Source organism: Rhineura floridana, chromosome 9, assembly GCF_030035675.1.
Source record: "Rhineura floridana isolate rRhiFlo1 chromosome 9, rRhiFlo1.hap2, whole genome shotgun sequence".
NCBI classification, from domain to species: Eukaryota; Metazoa; Chordata; class Lepidosauria; order Squamata; family Rhineuridae; genus Rhineura; species Rhineura floridana.
In genome coordinates, this window is record NC_084488.1 from 113,343,430 (window position 1) to 113,360,613 (window position 17,184).

The 17,184-nt window shown below is 42.6% G+C and overlaps 1 protein-coding gene across 6 annotated transcripts in view; it reads left to right on the top strand.

Annotated features, from left to right (window-relative positions):
- The first annotated feature begins 3,855 nt into the window (after positions 1-3,855).
- The window catches only part of ST3GAL5 (ST3 beta-galactoside alpha-2,3-sialyltransferase 5), a 50,445-nt gene continuing 37,116 nt past the window's right edge, over positions 3,856-17,184 (top strand). The window contains exons 1-3 of one of the 6 annotated variants that reach the window (XM_061583360.1): positions 3,856-3,954; positions 16,311-16,378; positions 16,979-17,026. The gene's annotated coding sequence lies outside the window, so the exon portion shown is untranslated. Of the gene's footprint in view, positions 3,955-3,977; positions 4,087-16,310; positions 16,379-16,978; positions 17,027-17,184 lie in introns of those variants that run through there. The other 5 variants (XM_061583365.1, XM_061583362.1, XM_061583367.1 and 2 more) reach the window with 5 other exon arrangements.

A 17,184-nucleotide genomic window follows, 5' to 3' on the forward strand; every position in this document is an offset into this window, starting at 1 on the left:
GTTTCTAGATATTCTAAATGACTATTCCCTAGACCAGTCGGTCATGGAACCGACCAGAGGGATGGCAACCCTGGACTTAATCCTCAGTGGGGACCGGGACCTGGTGCGAGATGTAAGTGTTGTTGAACCGATTGGGAGCAGTGACCACAGTGCTATTAAATTAAACATACATGTAACTGGCCAATTGCCAATAAAATCCAACACGGTCACATTTGACTTCAAAAGAGGAAACTTCACAAAAATGAGGGGATTGGTAAAAAGAAAGCTGAAAAACAAAGTCCAGAGGGTCACATCACTCGAAAATGCTTGGAAGTTGTTTAAAAACACTATATTAGAAGCTCAACTGGAGTGCGTACCGCAGATCAGAAAAGGTACCGCCAGGGCCAAGAAGATGCCAGCATGGTTAACGAGCAAAGTCAAGGAAGCTCTTAGAGGCAAAAAGTCTTCCTTCAAAAAATGGAAGTCTTGTCCAAATGAAGAAAATAAAAAAGAACACAAACTCTGGCAAAAGTAATGCAAGAAGACAATAAGGGATGCTAAAAAAGAATTTGAGGAGCACATTGCTAAGAACATAAAAACCAACAACAAAAAATTCTATAAATACCATCTAGGGAGACAATTGGACCCTTGGATGATAAGGGAGTCAAAGGTGTACTAAAGAACGATAAGGAGATTGCAGAGAATCTAAATGAATTCTTTGCATCTGTCTTCATAGTGGAAGATATAGGGCAGATCCCTGAACCTGAACTAACATTTGCAGGAAGGGATTCTGAGGAACTGAGACAAATAGTGGTAACGAGAGAGGAAGTTCTAAGCTTAATGGACAATATAAAAACTGACAAATCACCGGGCCCGGATGGCATCCACCCGAGAGTTCTCAAAGAACTCAAATGTGAAATTGCTGATCTGCTAACTAAAATATGTAACTTGTCCCTTGGGTCCTCCTCCGTGCCTGAGGACTGGAAAGTGGCAAATGTAACGCCAATCTTCAAAAAGGGATCCAGAGGGGATCCCGGAAATTACAGGCCAGTTAGCTTAACTTCTGTCCCTGGAAAACTGGTAGAAAGTATTATTAAAGCTAGATTAACTAAGCACATAGAAGAACAAGCCTTGCTGAAGCAGAGCCAGCATGGCTTCTGCAAGGGAAAGTCCTGTCTCAGTAACCTATTAGAATTCTTTGAGAGTGTCAACAAGCATATAGATAGAGGTGATCCAGTGGACATAGTGTACTTAGACTTTCAAAAAGCGTTTGACAAGGTACCTCACCAAAGGCTTCTGAGGAAGCTTAGCAGTCATGGAATAAGAGGAGAGGTCCTCTTGTGGATAAGAAATTGGTTAAGAAGCAGAAAGCAGAGAGTAGGAATAAACGGACAGTTCTCCCAATGGAGGGCTGTAGAAAGTGGAGTCCCTCAAGGATCGGTATTGGGACCTGTACTTTTCAACTTGTTCATTAATGACCTAGAACTAGGAGTGAGCAGTGAAGTGGCCAAGTTTGCTGATGACACTAAATTGTTCAGGGTTGTTAAAACAAAAAGGGATCGCGAAGAGCTCCAAAAAGACCTCTCCAAACTGAGTGAATGGGCAGAAAAATGGCAAATGCAATTCAATATAAACAAGTGTAAAATTATGCATATTGGAGCAAAAAATCTGAATTTCACATATACGCTCATGGGGTCTGAACTGGCGGTGACCGACCAGGAGAGAGACCTCGGGGTTGTAGTGGACAGCACGATGAAAATGTCGACCCAGTGTGCGGCAGTTGTGAAAAAGGCAAATTCCATGCTAGGGATAATTAGGAAAGGTATTGAAAATAAAACAGCAGATATCATCATGCCGTTGTATAAATCTATGGTGCGGCCGCATTTGGAATACTGTGTACAGTTCTGGTCGCCTCATCTCAAAAAGGATATTATAGAGTTGGGAAAGGTTCAGAAGAGGGCAACCAGAATGATCAAGGGGATGGAGCAACTCCCTTATCAGGAAAGGTTGCAGCATTTGGGGCTTTTTAGTTTAGAGAAAAGGCGGGTCAGAGGAGACATGATAGAAGTGTATAAAATTATGCATGGCATTGAGAAAGTGGATAGAGAAAAGTTCTTCTCCCTCTCTCATAATACTAGAACTCGTGGACATTCAAAGAAGCTGAATGTTGGAAGATTCAGGACAGACAAAAGGAAGTACTTCTTTACTCAGTGCATAGTTAAACTATGGAATTTGCTCCCACAAGATGCAGTAATGGCCACCAGCTTGGATGGCTTTAAAAGAAGATTAGACAAATTCATGGAGGACAGGGCTATCAATGGCTACTAGCCATGATGGCTGTGCTCTGCCACCCTAGTCAGAGGCAGCATGCTTCTGAAGACCAGTTGCCGGAAGCCTCAGGAGGAGAGAGTGTTCTTGCACTCGGGTCCTGCTTGCGGGCTTCCCCCAGGCACCCGGTTGGCCACTGTGAGAACAGGATGCTGGACTAGATGGGCCACTGGCCTGATCCAGCAGGCTCTTCTTATGTTCTTATGAAATGCTTTCTTTTGTTTGTCTAGAATCTTCCAACATCTGAGTGCTGGATTTAGGCTAGGATGAGGTTTAAAATGACCTCTGCTGTAACTGAGGGCTCAAGCCAGCTTCAGCTCCAAGGATTTTTTAATGGGCAGTTGGACACAAAATGTGACCTTGGAAATGTTTTTGTGCAGTTGAAAAGCTGATAGTGCGCAGACAAAACATCTCTTGGTGTCAGCCTGACCCGCAACCGGCAGGGTTCTTCATCTAAAGCAGTCGCAACATTAAGAGTGGATGACGTCCCAGGGCTACTGTTAGCCCCTTTTCAGTCTCAGCATCCCCACGTGCAACACAGGCATAATGAATCTGCATAGGCAGGGCTGTTTCTGAAATGTCTAAAAACCAAATCCAACTGAACGTTCAGTGTTTCACAGGAAATACGTTAGAAAGGGCAGCTACATCTCTCTCTCGCTCTGCTGCGGACTTTTCTTTCGGTGAGAGGACACCCTTGAGGTTCAACACCCCTCAGTTGGAGCTTTCCATTGATTTCCCTGCGTGGCTTCCGCCTCCGGGGACATTTAAAAATGGTTTCTTCTGTCTGCCCGACTCGGGAGGAGGGGGGGAACCACTGTTTTTACCCATGCGCTGACTCTGCGGTCACTTCCCAACGTAGAGCCACTTCACACAACGGGCAGTCAGCGCCCAGTCCTTGGCAGCGATTGCTCACCCGCATTTCCATTCTAAAACTGAACCGGTTCTCTCCCCCGATGCAAAGTATACAGCAGTGATTCCCCAATCCACCCGCCCCCACAGACCACTTGAAAATTGCTGGAAGTCTTGGCGGACCACGTAGTGCTTTTTCTGCCTGTGGGAGCAATTATAATGAACTGTGATAGATGCTGAATAATTTTTTAAAATTGCATTTTTATTGCTGCTCTGGTTTCTTATATATTGTATTTCATTACATTATAATTTGCATTCCATAGTATTCCAATTATAGTATAATAAAATACAACCTAACAAATGCAATCAAAAATCAATATAAATAATTTAATGCAGACATGCCGTGCACCATCTGAACGAAGTTCGCTGACCACTGGGGGTGGATGGACCATGGTATAGATTTCCGTATAGAAATGCTAAGGGGAGGCGAGGGGGGAAGAGGTTTAGAACGACGCTGCTGCGGCACCCACCGAAAAAAACCGTGTTCGATATGTCCCGGCAGTTCAGGATAAGCGTCACTCGACCTTCTTCGTACCTCTCCCAATCCAGAGCCATCGCTTTGCTTGTCTGCCATTGGCTGGTCCTGAGTCGCATGCTTAGCCGCCGGCTCCTCGTGGCCCCTCACTGGCGCTGCCCGACGTTGACCAATGGCTAGCCTGCTGGGTTCCTCTTACTTTCTCCTCCCGCACCCGAAGCAAAGGAAGCAGGTCCGGGCTGGTTCGGAGGAGCTCTTCGCAGGTAGGGGAGGAGCGGCGCGTGCAAAGGCTGGTGCAGAGGGGCAGAAGGAGGCATAGGCGGTTGCCAAGTGATGGGAGGGCTCCCCCGAGTAGGCGGCTTTCTCTGATCTCTGCGTGAGGCTCAGGATGTTATGTAAGCATGCAAGGGAGCTGTGGGGTTGGGCATGCTAGCCAAAAACCTTGGTTACAGCTTGTGACTTGTCTGGACTCGGTGAGACAAGCCACGAGCCCAGTCCAGATGTAACTCTGAAGGCAAACCATGGCTTAGTCCTGGGTAGTATGACAGCAGTAAGACCTGGGCAGGCAGCCACAGCCTTCTCTCTGGAAACCTGCCTGTTTGCTTGTTCATGCTAAGCCATGATTTGGCTTATAGTGAGGAAGTCAGCTAGACTCTTACCTTTGCTAATAAGAGGGATTCAATAATCAATATGCTTGAATAGATTTTCATTCCTATGTCTTTCTCTGTCAGCAAAATAATTTAGTTGAAATTGCAATGTACAAAGGAAATGGTGACAAAACACTGTGTCAGATGGCTCTGGAGAAAAAATGAAAGGTGTGATTAGAGAAAGATTTCAAATTTGTTTAGAAACATTTTGAAATATTATTACTAATACTTGTTGATACTAAGCACATGCACTCATCACATGTTCAGAAAACCCCTGCTCACTTTTATGTCAATTTCCTGATGTGTAATCTTGCTGATGTTTTGCCATGCCTATATAACTGTGTGCATGCGTGCGTCTATGTCACAGGCAGAGAGACTTTTTTATTCTCACTCCTGATGTACATCGGTACTTTCTTTATTGCAGTAAACTTGTCCAATGGACTGTTTCTCCTAAATTTGATTTGTGAAGTTATTTTCCTTCCACAATTTCCTTCCCATGTTATTTACAAAGTGGGTCTGTTTGTGGTAGCTACATCAAGGGCTTGTGGATGGCTAAATATATATTTTTTAAAACCTACAGTTGAAGAGAAGAGGGCAATTACAGATTTTGTGAACTGATCATATCGAAAATCAGAGTAAAGCTAAAGAAGAACAACAAAGCACTCATAATGCCAAAATACAATTTAAATAACATCCCAGAAGCATATAAAGATCAAATAAGGAGCAGGTTTGAGGCTTTAAACAGTTAAACAGTTCCCAGGATTCTTTGGGGAAACTATGTGCTTTAAATGTTTGGTGTGTAGTCAGCTCAGATGGATGTCACTGAGAGGTTTCTGATCAGAACTTATGTTTGAGTACTGTCAGCATTTTTTCTGAATTTGCATTGTGATAAAGAAAAACTTTGTAACACTTTCAGTAACAGAAGAGGAGACATCCCTTTAACAGAACAATACAAAATTTGCAGAAATACCCCTAAGGAAAACAGTTAATAATTGGTCATTCTTTACTTTAGAGATGTGACCAACAGACAAGTTAGGTTGAGGAGAAGCAGCTGAAGAAGTACCGGTAGCTTTCTCTGCCAGTACAGGAAGCTGGTTAGACTCTGTAGATTTCCCAGGATCTAAGCTTCTGCTTGAAGTAAGAGCAACTAACTGAGTTAAAATACCCGTTATATCACCTAGTTTGGAATAAATATTTTGTATTGTATTGGCCACCAAGAGGCACTGCTTTGCCTTGAGTTCAAAAAGGGATGTGTCAAGGGGAGTGGGCCCAGCCATAATCTTATCATTAAAAGGTGGGAGAGAAGCATCCTTAGTTCTGGGGGAAGGATCATTGACCTCAGCAAGTGCTGAGAATCTATTTGTAAATGGGGTAGTTAAAGCCAAATTGTCTGCTTGGGCTCTTTTGGGAGGCAGAAATTCATCGATTCTGCACTGCTTGAAACGTGGTTCAGATATCAGATCACTAAGGGAACTGCGTCTTTTCTTTCTTCTCATAGTCACCAAAGAAAGGGAGGGGAGGAAGAAAAAACAAAGTTAACAAATCTAATCTGTAAAAAAGAAAGGGTAGAAATCTAAAAAGGTTAAAAAGAAACCCAAAATAACAGCTGATACTAGTCTAGCCGGAAGGCACCAAATGACGGTTGCCCCTTGCAGTTCCAGATGAATAAAGCTGATGAAGTTGATACTCAGCAAGCAGGCAGCACTCCACCAGGTGCAGCACCTTGTGTCGACTGCCTTAGTCTTCTGGCAAGGTTATAGCCAGCAACTGGTCTCCGTCCCTTGCAGTCCCAAGTGGGTAAAGTTGATATTCAGCAAGCAGGCAGGGTTTCCACTGGTACAGCTCCAAACGTTTGCAGGAATTATTCTGCAGGCAGAGCTAAAAGTGCAACTACAAGCAGTCTGATAAATACAGTCCACTCTCCCCAGTACCAGCAACAAGTGGGGAAGCAGGGCAGGCAGAGTTCTCACCAACGCTCCCTCTCCCTCTCTCTCATATCAGTTCGAAGAAATCCCAAAACAGCAGCCAAGTCTTCCACTCCCTTTCTTGCTGCTTTTTGTTTCTTTTCAATTTGACGGGTTGCGCAGTAAATCTCATAAAGACTGAGGCTGCTTTCACACATGGGGCTAATAGTGCTAGTTTAATGGATTAAAAATCTAGCGCTTCGTTCCGGATTTCAAAAATCCTTTTCACACTGCAGTACCAATTTAGCGGCATTTCGCACAATGGTCTTTCACACAGCACTCTCACCTACCGCGGCCGTTAGAAGACTGCTTCTTTCCCCCCCTTTTCTGTTCAAAAGCTCTGCTTGTTCCTTCTGCATGGGGGGGTTGAAAGAGTCGTGATCAGCTGAGAGGCGCGGTAGCGCAGCAGCAGAGGCTCTGGTTGAGCACAAGCAGCAGCAGCACAGGCTGCTCTCAGGAGCAGCTGGGATCGGCTGGGAGGCGCGGCGGTGACAGCGCAGCAGCGCACGAAGGCTGCATGCTGGGAGGGCTGTTGGTAAGGGCGGGAACGCACTGCATGCTGGGAGGGCTGTCACGTGAGCAGCGGCAGCTAGCGCAAAACTCCCGCAATCTTCCGGGTTTCCAGCCTGCTATCGGAATTTTTCTGGTATCATTTATTGCGGAAATTAGCGCTAAACTTCCACTACAGTCCACCAGAGTTCTGGAGTTACCCGTTATGTCGCGTGAAAGCTCAAATTTTATGCGCAATTTAACAGGAAATAAATCGTCAGAATAATGGAATAAAGTGCAGTGTGAAAGCATCCCGAGTGAGCAGGGTTCAGCCTCTAGTAGCCTCGCAAAGAAACATGGAGGCTATAACTGTTATCTCTTGAGTTCTGTGTCCTGCCCTAGACCTTGTTAACTTGTTAAAACCATAAAACAATAAAACCGTAAAACTACAGAATAAAGCAATAGAAAGGAGCAAGCCACAGAGCTCACAACAAAGTAGCCACCTCCGTTGCCATTTTTTTCAGTCTTTCAATTGGGCAAGTAAATTTAGCTGTGCTCTTTCTCCAAATTTAGCTGCTGTGATTTCTGTCTGTGTTTTAAGGATTTTAAAAAATGTTTCACAAAACTTTCATTTCCTTACTTCCATCCTCTCCTTTTCCTGGCCGAAGCTCTCTGGGCGGTGCACAACAAATAAAACATCTAATATACAATTAAAAACCACACATCCAACAATTTAAACATACATTAAAATCTGAAAAAATTTAAAACATATTTATACACATACTGGAATACCTGTTAAAATTAAATACTACTAAAATATTAAAATACTGAAATACTAAAATGCCTGGGAGAAGAGAAAGGTTTTTACCTGGCGCCGAAAAGATAGTAATGTTGGCGCCAGGCGTACCTCATCAGGAAGAGTATTCAATAATTCGGGGGCCACCACCGAGAAGGCCCTCCTTCTTGTTGTCACCTTCCGGGCTTCTCTTTGAGTAGGCACCCGGAGGAGGGCCTTCGATGTTGAGCGCAGTGTACGGGTAGGTTCATATTGGGAGAGGGGTTCCATCAGGTATTGCGGGCCCGTGCCGTGTAAGGCTTTATAGGTTAAAACCAGCACCTTGAATCGAGCCTGGAAACATATAGGCAACCAGTGCAAGCGGGCCAGAATTGGTGTTATATGTTCGGACCGCTTGGTCCCAGTTAACAGTCTGGCCGCCGCATTTTGCACGAGTTGTAGTTTCTGAACCGTCTTCAAGGGCAGCCCCATGTAGAGTGCATTGCAGTAATCTAATCTAGAGGTTACCAGAGCATGAACCACTGAAGCAAGGTTTTCCCTGTCCAGATAGGGGCGTAGCTGGGCCACCAGCCTAAGTTGGTAAAAAGCACTCCGTGCCACCGAGGCTACCTGAGCCTCAAGCGACAGGGATGGGTCCAAAAGAACTCCCAAGCTACGAACTTGCTCCTTCAGGGGGAGTGCAACCCCATCCAGGACAGGTTGAACATCCACCATCTGGTCAGGAGAGCCACCTACTAACAGCATCTCAGTCTTGTCTGGATTGAGCTTCAATTTATTCGCTCTCATCCAGTCCATTATCGCAGCCAAGCATCGGTTTAGCACATTGATAGCCTCACCTGACGAAGATGAAAAGGAGAAGTAGAGCTGCGTGTCATCAGCATACTGATGAGAACGCACTCCAAAACTCCTGATGACAGCACCCAGCGGCTTCATATAGATGTTAAAGAGCATGGGGGACAGAACTGACCCCTGCGGAACTCCATATTGGAGAGCCCAGGGCGTCGAGTAATGCTCCCCAAGCACTACCTTCTGGAGACGACCCGCCAGATAGGAGCAGAACCACTGCCAAGCAGTACCTCCAACTCCCAAATCCGCAAGCCTCCCCAGAAGAATACCATGGTTGATGGTATCAAAAGCCGCTGAGAGGTCAAGGAGGATCAACAGAGTTACACTCCCTCTGTCTTTCTCCCGACAAAGGTCATCATACAGGGCGACCAAGGCCGTCTCCGTGCCAAAACCGGGCCTGAAACCCGATTGAAATGGATCCAGATAATCGGTCTCATCCAAGAGCACCTGGAGCTGGGCTGCAACCACTCTTTCTAGGACCTTGCCCAGGAATGGAACATTTGCTACCGGCCTATAGTTGTTAAGATTTTCTGGGTTCAGGGAAGATTTCTTCAAAAGTGGTCTCACTACCGCCGCCTTTAGGCAGCTCGGGACCACTCCCTCACGCAGTGAGGCATTGATCACTTCCCTAGCCCAGCCGGCAGTGCCATCCCTGCTAGCTTTTATTAGCCAAGAGGGGCAAGGATCCAACACAGAAGTGGTTGCTCGCACCTGTCCAAGCACCTTGTCAACGTCCTCAAGCTGCACTAATTGAAACTCATCCAAAAAATCATGACCAGACTGTGCTCCGGAGACCTCATTTGATTCAACTGCTATAACATTGGAGTCCAAGTCCTGACGGATGCAAGAGATTTTATCCTGGAAGTGCCTAGCAAATTCATTACAGCGTGCTTCAGAAGGTTCAATCATGTCTCTAGGGCCAGAATGTAATAGCCCTCTGAGAGTTTGAAAAAGCTCCGCCGGACGGCAGATAGAAGCTTTAATAGTGGCAACAAAATGTTGTTTCTTTGCTGCCTGCACTGCCCCAAAATACAGCTTGTTATAGGCACTTACCAGTGCAAAGTTGCATTCATCAGGAGTCCGTCTCCATCTGCACTCAAGCCATCTCCTATGTTGTTTCATCGCTCTCAGCTCTGAGGTGTACCATGGAGCTGTATGAGCTCTACATAAGAGAGGGCACACAGGAGCTATTCTGTATCTATTCTTTTACGCTAAGGAAGGCTTATTTTTATGAAGCTTAACTTTTGCAGTACACTGCCAGAATACCAGCACAGTGTCTTTATTATACCAGCAAGAAAAGAGGATCAAAAACAATCAAGGCAACTCAGTGTTAAAGAAAAGAGGAACTGTTGTAAAAATATTTTCTTAGGAGAAACCACATATGCTGAAAATGTATTGAGTAAAGTTTAGAACTATAATTCTTCTTTAGATGTTTTGGGTGTCTTGTTTTGTACCTTGTGAGATGTCAAAACATGGGCAAAGGGCCCTTCCTCTTTCTCTAAACGGACATAAACAGTTTGAGATACTGGGACCAGGTACCTGACCTCAGGGGAGGATACTTGGGTAGGGATTGGCCCAAAGGGGTCATAAGGTACAATGTATGTATGATGCATCAATCACTATAAAAGCAATGTATTCCTATTGATTGGCAGAGTGTGAGGTTCGAAAGAACTCCCTCTCCCATTATGCATACTGGTATTTTTTTTGTTATTGATCAATAAACCTCTGTCCTTTGAAGCACAATCTTTGGTCTGGAAAGTTTTTCCTTCAACACCAGGAAGAATGTATCAGCATAGCAATAGAGTTTTTGCCAGGCTGCCAGACCTATCTGCTGTTAACTTTGAACAATGGAAGAACAGAATTAAGATTATTTTGAGCGCAGAAAAGGCTCTTTACTATATTGAAAGCCCTAAACCAGAAGGGGATGACCAAGAAATACACGTTTGGGAAGATAAGGATGCTGTTGCTAAAGCTATAATTTTTAATGTGCTTAAGTATGATCAACTGATCTATGTAACAGAGTGTAAAACTGCCAAGGAAATGCTAGACAAACTCCAAACAGCTTTTGGTTCTCAAAGTTTTAGATCCCAGACAATGTTGATTCACGAGATAATGAAGCTAAAACTAGAGACAAAGAAAGACTGTGAAAGGCATATTGCTTCCTTGTTACTTATTTTCAGCAAATTGAAATTAACTAGGCTTGGTTTTAATGACCAACAGAAGTTGGGTTTCCTTATGGGAACGTTGGGAGAAAAATTTGAACCTTTTATTTCTCTTTTAAACCACAATCATGAGATTCAATTTGAACAAGCTCTTGCAAAGTTAAGAGAGGAATGTGTTGTCCAAAGGGATTCAAATGATAATGGCTCAAATTACATGGCTAGCAGGAAGGATAAAGGGAAGGGAAAAGCCCCTCCCAAGAGCCAATCACAATGTTGTTTTTCATGTGGGAGGCGCGGTCACCTGGCTAGGGACTGTGACTCACCCAGAAGCTCCTCAGCCAATGATAACTCTCCAAGTTATTTATTTATTAGTCAATAGACCTTCAAATCGAAAAAAATACAAATATTAGTGTAAAATACAAAAGGATATCTTATCAGAAAATATTAAAACATGCTTATATAAAGTATTAATAAAATATACATATACATAATAAAACTGTTGGTTATTAATCTATTTGACTCCTTAGAACGACATCTATACACAGTAAAGTCATATTTGGATAAAATTAGATTGTTTATAAAACAGAGTAAAATCTAAGTTCCTAGCCTCTAATTTAAGGGCAGGGAAAATTCTTCCTTATCTGTATGGCTGAATTAATAAATTTGGCTTCAGTCAAAGTGATCTTTTCATTATGGCCCTGTAGAGCAATTATCAATAATGCATCCTTTTCACGGCCAGGAAATCTTGATATGATTGGAAAGAGAAGATCTTTTCTGAGTTTCTCATATATTTTACAAGAGAATAGGACATGAGAAATGGTCTCAATTTCTGAATCGTTACAAAGACAGTACCTGTACATTCTTGGGATTTTTTTATATCTACCAGAGAGAAAGTTTGAGGGTAGGACATTGAATCGGGCTAGCGTAAATGCCCGTCTATATTTAGGGACAGATAACCAATATAGGTATTTCATCCCTTCCGGATTAGGAATAATATACATGCCCAGGGCCCTCGGACAGCAAGGGCCATTAGTTGAGCTTATTATAGTCTGGTTATCGATATCTTTTAGTCTGGATTTGACCGTAGTTCTGGCATTATTATAGTCCAGAGCTAATATTTCTGAATGGTGGAGACCCATCAATTTTAACTTCTCCATTACCTTCCCTGTCCATGTTTCATTCGATAATGGGTCATTTAAAAAAAGAGCTAGGTAAGATTCAGGAGTTAGTATTTTACAACAACGGATCCAGAAATAGATAGTATGCTTCCATAAAAGGCAAGACAAGGAGTTCATCCCAGCTTCTAGTAATAAGGAGGCTCCTGAAACACAGCCCGGGACTCCAAATAGAGATTTCAGTGCAGAATATATTATTCCATCCAAATTACCTTTATAATAGGGGAACCAGACGGGGGCACCATAAGTCAACATTGGGATGAATTTGAATTTTATAAGCCGTATTGCTGCCGGGATGTATTTTCCTCCGTTGGTAAAAAAGAATCTTATAATTGCCCCAAGGTTTTTATTTGCCTTAGCTTTTAAATGAAGTATATGGGAATCCCAAAGTCCCGTCTCCTGGAACCAAATCCCCAAGTATTTGTACGAGTTAACCTGTTCAATTATTGTGTGGCCCATCTTCCAGTTGTGTCTGACTTTCCTTCTCGAGAATATCATAACCTTGGACTGTCGGTGCGTGCGTATAAAGATCATACAAGGAAGAAATCCAAGTGTCGCATAGAACAGGAAATAAGCCAGGCCAGGCAAGTTTCTTGTAAGAGTCTTTACTTAGCAAAAGACATTAGACACAGTTCTCTCCACAAACGACACTTTTCCCCCACACAGAGCTTCTGCAAGAGTCCCTTCTTATCTGCTCGCCAGCCAGCTGCTGACCTTGGCAAACCTGGCGCTCTGTTCTTCCAGCTTAACCCTTCTGCTTCAGGTTTTCCTTTCTCTGCTAAAAACCCTGTCTGTGAGTCTCACAGCATGCTTCACTGACCAACATGGACTTGGCGTAGTTTATCTCAAGAGTATTTTCCTTACAATAGGTGTTAAATCTCATAAATAATCTGTTGAGTCCAAGGCGAGTTTGGGATATTAACACCGTATCGTCAGCGTATAATAATGTTGGAACTTTTACATCTCTTACTTTGGGGGCATGAAATTGAATGTCCTCCAAAATAATAGGAAGGTCCGCCAGGTAAAGGTTAAACAGCATTGGGGCTAGTACACACCCGTGTCTCACTCCCTGTGTAGATGGAATTTCATTTGTGAGATGACTGTGATGTTCCTGTATTAGTGTATATATGGTAAGTGCTGTTTGGATAGGAGATACATGGTAAGTGGAATGAAAGAGGAGGGGGGAGTAAATGGGCAGTAGAATGCTGGATGATTGGCTGAGTGTTTGGATGGCTGGAGAGTATAAATGGAAGGATGACAGTTGAATCTGGGTGGACGTTAGTGGGTTGTTTGAGAGGGTGGACGTTAGTGGGTTGTTTTGGTGGGTTTGTGAGAGGAGATTGTGTGGAGAGTTGGTGGATGTGAGGAGAGTGTGGAGTTCGGATTAATACTAAGACCAGTACCTCAGGAATAGATGAAACCATATGCTTAAGTGCCTTTATAAAGAAATCTTGTTATCTTTGTTATTTAATAAATATATTTGGTTTACCAAAGGCCTGATCCTTGGCTGGGGTTTCACAGACCAGAAGGGAGGGTAAGGTAAATACCAAGGCTGAAGGGAAACTGTAACAAATGGTGGCAGCGGTGAAGGGGATAATATAACACCACAAGTATTCAGAGCAAACCAGAATTATATATAAAGATCAAAGGGATTGGGGACAGCTTAAGCACCCAGTCACAGAGGTAACCTGATAGAGAGACTCAGGCAGAGTCTCTGGGACTACTGGTTATAGGACATGACTGGTGGTGCTGCCTAGCAGGGGGATCTGTTGAGATCTGTGCTAGAGCGGGGAGAGAAACCATAAAAAAGGACAGTCCAGACTGGTGGAGTCCCTGGTGGTGCCTAGTGACAGGCAGTAACCACGAGCAGGTAGGAACCTGACAGGGAGAGCCAGGGAAGGGCGTCACAATGACCCAGATGGTTGCAACGAATCTGAACTGTAGTGTTTTGATATAATGTTGCTATCAGGTGTAATAGTCTCTTATCAATGTGGTAGGAAGCTAATTTGTTCCACAGACGTTCGCGGCAGATGGAATCGAACGCTGCTTTTAAATCTACAAACGCAACATACAATTTGCCGCATTTTGGTTTAATATGTCTGGAAACTAATTGTGACAATAAGAGACAGTGGTCTAAGGCAGACTGACCTGATAAAAAACCTATCTGGGCTTGATTGAGAATATTATTAGATTTGACCCATGTGTTCAGAATTGAGCTCAGGAAGGTAGCATATACCTTTCCCACCACAGACAACAGACTGATGGGTCGATAATTAACTGGGTCATCTCTGGGGCCTTTCTTATGTATAGGAATTATATAGGCCTTAAGCCAGGAAGTGGGAATTCTACCTGTGTTGTTAATTATTGTAAAAAGAGTAGCAAGCCTGGGTGCCCACCAAGTACTACCGCTTTTAAGAAGTTCTGGAACTATCCTGTCTGGGCCAGCTGCTTTACCGTTTTTTAACTTCGAAACTATTTCAGCAACCATATCAGGTTCTACAGAGGCCCATTCAGGTGTTGCGCTGGAGTCAATTGGTAATAATGTGATGTTTGGGGCTGCTGTACTGTTAAACACCTTATGGTAATGTGATTCCCAAATTTCTGCAGTAATATAACTATTATTACTAGCTGTTTGATTAGAAGAAGCCCCAGATACTATTTGCCAGAATAATTTGGAGTTGCGAGTAGCGATGGCTACTTCAAGCAATTGCCATGATTTCCTTATTTCATCCTGCTTTTTTTTACCTATGAGTTTCTTATAATCTTTTCGTAATTTATAGAAAATGGGTGGTAGATGTCTTTCATTATTTCGTCTGTAATTACGATAAACTAGTGCCAGCTCCTTCTTTTGAAGTTTACATTCTTTATCAAACCATGTATTCTTAGGAATCTTTTGGTGTGGAGGTCTGGAAGGGCCATTTACATATAGCTCTGAAACAATTAGACTAGCTATTTGTTCGTAAATATCTAAACCCATTGGCGAAATACCCAATGAGTCAAACCGTGATGTCTATTGGCTGAACTGGGGAGATAATACAAGTTGTTCAAATTTTTGAAATAACTGGGGAGTCCATTTAGCCCTTTTATAAATGGCCGGCGTTGTTATATTAATGCATAACTCAGGTTGAATTGTTAGATAGACATTCTCCCGAACGTTAAAGGAATATTCGAGGGGCAAATGATCACTATCCATACGGTCAGCGACTTTAAAGTGAAGATCTAGAAATTCCTTCCTGTGGGGAATAATTATGTAATCTACAACACTTGATCCGAGTGGGGAATGGAAGGTAAATTCTCCCCAATCGTCTCCATGCAAACCATTTAAAATATATAATTGGTGTTTTGCAACAAATTGAAGTAAAGCAATTCCTGCTAAATTCATTATCTTGTCTTTTGAGTGTTGAGCCTTGATTGTAATTTGATTTCTATCGACATTTGTAAGTAGACCTGGTTGCGGAGTATTAATTACATAAGAAGCAGTTCTTGCATTAAAATCCCCAGCAAGTATTGGATAGGCTTGTGGATAACATGATGTCCAGTATTCAAATATAGATTCAAAATTTACCCAGCTTGATATAATATCTTCTCTATTCAAAGAGGGAGAAAAATATACATTAAAGATTATTATAGACGTTGGTGACAGATTGAACTCTAAATATATCGTAGCTATCATAAAACCAGATTGTGTATTCCCCAGCTTTGTAAGATCAGTAAGTTTAACATCCAGTTTAGTGGAGACCGAAATACTCAGACCTTGCCTAGCTCTCCCTTTTTTAACCTTTGGTAAAGCTGGAGTAACAAAAGTAGAGAAACCATTAAGAAAGATCATCTCTTCGCTCCAGGTTTCCTGAAATAGGATTATGTCGAATTTATTTACATAATCCTGGAAGCCTGGGACTCCAAGTTTTGATTTCCACCCCCGCGATGTTCCAGGAGATAATTTTTAAGGAGTAGGGGTAAATACCACACTGTCAGTCTAACTCTTGGATTCCCTCAATTAAAGAGGGAGAAGCCACACAGCAGTTCTCCGCCTTTTTTTATGACTTATCTTTGGTGAGGCTTCATTTAATTGTTTGTACGTTGTTGATCCTAACTCCAGATAACGAAACGCCAACCAGTCTATAGGAGATGTTCTATGGGTGGAGTAGTCGTAATAAAGTTCTCTTTGGTAAGGTCTCTCTGGACTCCTTGTGTGCAGGGATTTGGCTTTAAAGTTGTCTTGCACAAGATGTTGAGGGTCACTTATATTTTGAACGACAATGTCTGGCTCGTTTTCATTAAGGTAGTTTTTATCAAGTAATTTGTCCTTTGTTTGGTTCAGACCTAATATATCTTTGTTTATATCCTTATTTTCTGACGAGTTCCAGGATGTAATTTGTCGATGAGATTGTGATGTTTGTTGAGGTGCTTGTAGTGCTAACGATGTTGTTTCTACATCGTTAATTACATTACCGGCCCTGAGCTTTTCTTTTGTTTTTTTTACTGTTTTATCTTCTTCACATCTTGCTGTGATAGGTGATATTCTCTCTTGCTCCTGCAGATGCTCTACAACTAGTCGATCAGCAAGTGCTTCAAATCTCATCAGGATCTCTAATCTCTGGGCATAAGGTAAATGACTAAAGGAAAGCAGCAATGACTGTTCCTCCTCTATTTCGTCTAGAAGACCAACTTTAGATTGTAGCTCACCCCGTGGTAGTGGTTTGGCTGGTATGACTGGGCTTCCTTGAGTTTTTAAAGCTAGGCCCTCTTTTTTTGTGTGTTTTACTTTTATATCTATGTCTGAATGAATATTTAGGTTGGAATATTCTTTAGATTGAAATCTTTTATTTTGTGAAAAAGTATCAGGTAATAAGGTAGATAAAATAGATTGGGAGCTTGATGTAATAGACTTTGGTGATTTTAAGTCGATCAATAAGTCATGATTCTGCTGTTTCTCAGGCCGTTGTTGAGTAAAATGAGTATCATTCATGAGATTCACTTGATTAACCTGATTTTCGAAGGTTCTGGTGACAATTATTCCCTGGTGAGCTAGTGCCGCCTTGTTCTGTCGAATGTACTCTGCCGTAGTGCGCAAGTTGAAAAGGATCATGGCACGGGCCTTGTGGCCGTTATAGTATAAATATTCCACCTGTTTAATTTGGTATGCTTTTAAAGGCTCTAAATGGGCATCTTGTAATATTTTATTCAGGTGTCGTTTTCTTTCCTTAGGGGAAATGACTCCTCTTGGTATGGGATAATTCAGAAGCGCCAATTTACGTAAGTTTAGGACCAATTTCCACTGTGTGAGAGGTTTCATTGCATTGTTATCTTGTTTTGTTTTCGATTGCTCTTTCTCTTTCTCAAGTACGTCATACCATGGATCTTGTTGTGGAATATTTTCACACTTACTATTATTAGCTGGAGGGTTACTTGCT